Source organism: Acyrthosiphon pisum, chromosome A1, assembly GCF_005508785.2.
Source record: "Acyrthosiphon pisum isolate AL4f chromosome A1, pea_aphid_22Mar2018_4r6ur, whole genome shotgun sequence".
Taxonomy (NCBI): domain Eukaryota; kingdom Metazoa; phylum Arthropoda; class Insecta; order Hemiptera; family Aphididae; genus Acyrthosiphon; species Acyrthosiphon pisum.
In genome coordinates, this window is record NC_042494.1 from 170,424,602 (window position 1) to 170,431,575 (window position 6,974).

Sequence of the window (6,974 nt, forward strand, 5' to 3'; positions counted from 1 at the left end):
TATTTTTTACAAAATTTGAACTCTATTGATATTTTATCAGTGAAACATAATTCATTATTATTAATCAACTAAAGTTAGGTAGGTACCTATGTAGGTAGCTATATAGTTACATTAAATCTATAATAATGTTCTTACTTAAATTATATGATTTGATTGCATTTTTGAATTTATTTTTCCCTAATAAAATATACATAACACTTGTATTATTCTTCAATAATTATTTATCACATTTAATTTGTGTCATGTATTTAATATAACAAATACTTATTTATTGTATATACTTTTATTATATTACAACGGTCTTAATTATTATAAAAAATTCATGATAGACAATTATAATATAATATATAACAAAATTATAACTATTATATTTATAATATTTATTTTCATAATATTATAATTTACCCACACAATTTGTATGTTATTTTATGATTCATATTCCTCATTATTTTATAATAATAATATTTTATATCCCACCCAATGACAGTACTAGTTTTTTTTAAATCAAGTTCTGAGTGAGTAGTTTGTATAGAGGGTACGAGTATTTTTTCCAAAAATAAAATGCCTATAGGTACTGTTTTCCTCCGCTCACCATTTTCAAGCACACAAAAAAAACTTATTTCGATTTTCCTCTATAGTCCAAAACCATGTCAGTTTCCCTCAAAATATCAAAAATCAGTTTGATAAAAAACAAACAATATTTAAGCTAGCAACTATATAGTTGTTAACTATTGTGTTCTCGCTGTATTATATATACTTGCCATATTCTATTTTTTCTATGTTATTTTTATCTGTTTTAAAAAAAAAAATTTTACATATTTATATTGATATTAACACAATTGACGTACCTACCTACTCTATACAAGTATAGAGATTATGTTTAGATTTAAATTTCAAATTAGACATTATTATTTACTATATAAATTAAAAACTAACTGAGAATTGATTTTGGTACCCACTTAGAGGAAATCTCTGAGTAGAAAATTCAAATTTAAAATGCTCATATTATGACAAAATGTGGCGGGAAATTAAATTTAAGCTATAAAAATTGAAAATTTTATAAATTTAACTACAAAATCATTTTTTATATTTTAAGTTTGACTTTGTCAACAATTTAACTTTAAATGTTTATAGAAAAAATGTTAGAATATGTATTTTTAATATTTTTCAATTGCAATTGTAATAATATATTAGGAGCCTGATATTACATTTTCACGCTTTATGACTTCATAAATACAATTTTATTGACATTTATAGAAAAAAAACAAAATAAAATTTAAATTTAAAATGGAAAATGTTCGTAAATAGATCATAATGAGTCAAAATATTTTGAAAATGTGATGGTTTATAGAAAATGCAAAACATTCATTGAAAATGTCATGTATCTGCAGTCATTTCTTTTAAAGTTACACCAAAAATCTAAATCGATTTTGCGTAAAATTCCTGTTTTTCTTTAATTTTTTTTTGTCTTTCCTGGGGCTTTTGAAAAGTAGGTACTATGAATTTTATATGTTGACCTCCCCAATGCACCAATTATATTCACTTTCTCATCGAACAAAATACTTAAGTTGAAAATCGAAGCAATATATTTCGACTACTTATCGTATATACACAGACACAAATTTAAAATTAAAAAAAAAACAAAGCACATAGGTATCATTGTAATATCAGTACCTACATTCATTGCCCCGCTCAGAATCTAAAATGGTAATTTTTACTCAAAACTAATTTGTGATCAAAATCGATATTATTTTTCTGGTGTAACTAAAAAACTAATTACTGTAGATTCTTGAAATTTTCACCAAATGTTAAAATTACATTTTTAAATACATTTTAAAATAATATTCAAACTATTTTGATTCTCTTTGAGCTATTTATAGCCGTTAGATTTTTTTTTAATTTTTATTGACTTTTTTTAATGATTACATTTGAATTTGTATACAGGATTATTTATAGAAGGCCACAACGTATTCACTCAGAATCGTTTTTGGTATAAAATGATTTGTCATTGAATTCAAATATAACACATCCATTACATTGACAAGTTCGACAACTGACTACTATTATAATATAATATTGTATAGCAATAGCAGAGCGGTATGCACTTGTCTACCTTTTTTAATTTTAATACAAATTTTATTAATTGTAACGTTAATAATAGTATACTTGCTTTTATTTATTTTTATTATTTCATCTGTTATGAAAATAATATTTTATAATTAATTTATATTGATATCAACACAATTAACTACTGTCTATTATAATAGTGATTAATAAATAATAATTTAAACAATAAGAATGTATAGGTACATATTATAGAACTTATATAATAAAGTTTGTTCGATTTAATGTTCTTTTTTAACTCATAAATGTTTAATACCACTTACCAGTACCTATATATTGAACTAAAATATTTAATGTTTGACATTTTATAATATAATTTAGGTACCTATATCAAATTGTATTGGGAATTTCTTTAAAAATTGTATTAATTCCTAGTTTCTTACGTATGTTGTGAATTTATAATAAAATTTAAACCGTTTGCCAGTTTTAATCAAAATCAAATTTCATTTAGTATTTTATTATAATTATCTACCAATTGTTCCTAGAAATTGAAAATGGTTAACTTAAATTTTACAACAAAATTTAGTACCTGTGTTTTTGTGTGTGTTGGTTAAAGTTCCCGATTGATAGATAAATACTGATAGATGACTCAGTGGCGGATCGAGTCCTTAAATTATTTTAGATTCTGAGCGAAGTGATGAATGTATTTATTTTACAATGATATGTGTATTTTTTTTATTTGTGGCTGTGTACACGAAAGTAGTCGAAATAATGGTTCGATTTTCAACTTCAGTACCTATGTTGTTCGATAGGAAAGTGAATTGGAGTAACTCTAAGACAAAGACTGTGTATACATGCTATTTTCACTGAATGTTTATATTAGTATTTTTTATGCACCATAACATTTCAAAATATTTTGACTTGTTTTGAGCTGTTTACGGACATTTTTAGTTTCCAATTATTTTACATTTTTTTTCTATAGTTGTCAATAAAATTATATTCTTTCTAATACACTACATTTTCAAATTTTTAAGCTAAGGATAAAAAATTTAAAACAATAGGTTCCATGTAAATAGGTTATATTATATAATTACTTTAAAACCATAGGCTGACTGATCGTCTTCGCTCAGAATCGTTTTTCTTATACAATGATATTATATCATTGAATTCAAATTTAACACCATCCATTATACAGTGACCCACTTGTAACCTACTGTACAGTAGAGTGATACCCATTTGCCTATCTTTTTAAAAATAAAGTTGTTATTTATTTATTTATTTATCATATTTATATACCTACTTATTTTTTAGTTTTTTATAACCAAAATTGCAATATATGTTGCTACCTACATAGTACATATATTCAAGGCTGGGCAAGTTAATGATATTTTTGAACTCAGTTAAGTTAAGTTAAACTAAAATCTAAATCGAGTTAATAGTTAAAAGTTAATTCAAAATGTTCTATCAATTGAACTAAGTTAAAAGTTAACCAAAATTTAATATTAACTTTTTAACTCAAGTTAAGTTACTTTTTACTAAAATTTCCTGTTTTCATCTAGGTAAAATTAAAACAATCAGTACCTTAAATTGTTCATATTATTAGATGAAAGAACTATTATTATTTTAGTTTCCAAAAGGTCTAATCAGTAACAGTCCACACATTTATTAGCATACTTTTAAAATGTGTACCATCAATTTGTATACCTATTACCTAGGTGGAGTCGCCACCTATGGCCGCGTTAAGCATTTTTTTGTAAATATATTGTACTAATTATAGTTATTATCATAGAAAAGTCCTGAAATTCAAACGAAGTATACTTTATAACAAGACTTATACTTTGTTAAAGTTTCAAGTCTCTTTAAGATATAGTTAGGAAGAATTTTCAATTCAATTTTTAATTTCTCATTTTCCCCTACTATGGCCAGATCAACTCCGATTATGGCCAGTGATTTTCACCCACTTATGGCCATAATATTTTTTTAAATTTATTTATTTATTTCAAAATGATCTAAGTACCAAATGTAGTATCTAATAATATATATTAGTAAAATATTAAATCTAGATAACTATGAGAGAAACATCAACAGTTTATTATGATTTAAAATATAATAATAACATAGTAAAAAACAAAAACAACTTACCTATTTAACAAAATACAGTTCATATAAAAATGTAAAAAAAAATAATAATAACAGTCTTATTATATAACAACTGATCCCTTCTTAGGATATAATATAACAAAAACCTAGTTGTTTTAGATAAGGATTGTACTGGCCACTTAATAATATCATTAAAAACAGTAGTTAAAGATCGTTTGGTTGGAACTGTAACTATAGACTCTGGAGTCGTATTCTCTCTAGGGATGATTGGGTTTTCTCTTGTTAGGTTGTCTTCTGCATGATTACTTGAGGGAATATTCAAACACATTTCTGTATTTAAATTTTGATTTAATGTTGGTGTTGTAATATCTTTGGTAATGTCATTCTCAGGGTTGTTTACATCATCCATGATTTGTGACCACAATGTAAACAACATTGTTGCGTTTTCATTTCCATCCCATTCATATTGTCCTCTTCTAGTTCTCTTAAATTCATCTAATAGGTTAACATCAATTTTCTTAATTTTTGATTCTACGAATTCTAGGTCACACTTCATATTGTCGGCATTAATTAAAGTGTCATGCTCTGGTACAGTTCTTATAATAATTTTGGAATAATCCACATTATCTGCATTGTAAGGATATATGCCACTTGCACGAAATCCCGACTTAATATTATTAGCCATTTCTTTATCATATATAATTTGAGATAGAGCCGTTGGTACATCAAAATTAGATATTTCCTTTTCATTGACAACACGCCACTGCTTCACTATTTTCTTCCATCTTGATTTGAGGGGGCCAAATACAGCAACATCAAGTGGTTGCAATATGTGTGTTGAGTTAAGATATAATATTATAATGCAACTAATATCAAACCGTTTTCACGACAAAATTTACTCAAGTGTAAACTGAGGTGTGACTTGTGACCATCCAAAAAAGCAATTACTGGTCGAACAATATTTGATTCGTTTATAAATGGTAAGAATATATTATCCACATATTCAAAAAATGTTTCTGAGGTCATCCATCCTGTCTCAGATTTTCCGATTCCCCAACCAGATGGTGCAGATTTAACTAGGGTTGCTAGAATCCTTTCATACTTGAATATTGTGAGAGGAGGTGCCCATTTTCCTAAGACATTTGTACCAAAAAGTGTAGTCACATTTTCTTTATCAGAGTTTGTATGTTCATTATACACATTTCTACCTCTCTCTCCAATAATTAATTCACCCTTTGGGGCTAAGTTAAAACAAGTCTCATCCATATTAAAGACTCTGCTGGGATCTTCTAGTATAGAAGCATTTTCACCCAGTATCTCATAAACTTCTTCGAACCAGTTCCTAATTTTATTTTCAGTTACTGATCCTCTGGCTCGATTTACATATTCAGTATGTTTCTGTGATAGAATTTTATGTCTAGATAAAAAACTGTAGAACCATTTTTTCCCTGGACGATTATTTGAAAATGGTGTGTCTAAGTTCGTTTCATCAACGAGCTTTTTAACAGAACTTAACAGACCTTCACGACCTACTGGAAATCCCATTCGACTACACGATAAGAGCCATTTAACCAATATTTGTTCTGTTTCTTTACCTAATACCGATGTAACTCCACTATGACCAGTTGATTCTTCAGGTGATTTTCCAGATAACTTATTTCTTAAGGTGGCTAGGAACATTAAATGTCTGACTAGCTTTGTTCTCACTCATTCCATCATGTACAGCCTTTAATGATAGTTGCACTTTTGATGGGGAATACATGAATCGTTTAGGTTTTGTAGTGGATGTTGTCTTGGATTTTTTTTTTATTTCGGGTGTCATTTTGATAACCTAAATAAACAAATTGGTTACTTACTTTCTTCTTAATTGATTTATATAGGTAGGTAACTGATATGGTTATTAAAGGTAACAGTGGTGTTCTCAGATGTGGCAGTAGTATGGCCATAAAAGGAAACAGTAGTGTTCCGAGCTATGGCCATAGGTGGATTTTTAAAGAAATTGAGTTCCATTAATGGTCACTTGAATACAAGAGACATGGATTTATTTTATACCTTGTTACATAATCTTACGTAATTTAATTGAATAAAACTTACCTAATGACGCAGGAACAGATAATAACAAATAATTTGAACATTAACAATAAAATATTGATAAAAAAAAAGTCCTTGACAATTATGATAACAACACAGCATAAATACGATAATATAAAATTGGTAAATATTTTTACAGTGCTAACAACATAATATATTATAATCCGTGTTGTCAAATGAACTTGTTCAAGTTACTAAATAATGGCATAGATATCTGGCCAATTTAATGAATAGATTATACTATTTACAATAGGTAAATAAAAATGACCTGGCCATAGATGGGTATTACCTACAATAATTTACATAATTTTTAAATTTTTATAAATAAAAAAAATTATATGTATACACATTTGTAATTGTATTTATTGTTTTTCAATAAAGTTTAATATCAATAAATTTAAGTAATTATTCATTTATTCAATTATATAATAACCAAATTACATTATATGTTTTATTAAATTGTATAAATATAATAAAATATATTTTATATAGCTAAAAGTCTAAAACTCTCCTTTAGACACAAATAGATAGTTAGTTAAATATTAAAAAAAAAATAAAAATAAAAATACATTATTTAAAAGCTTCACAGATAATAAAATGTAAAAAATATTATATTGTATCATAACATTAAAATTTAAAATTAAAAACATTATTATCTGATTTGCTTTTTTCTGCTTATTTGTATAATATAAAGTAAATAGAATCCCCAACAAAAACAT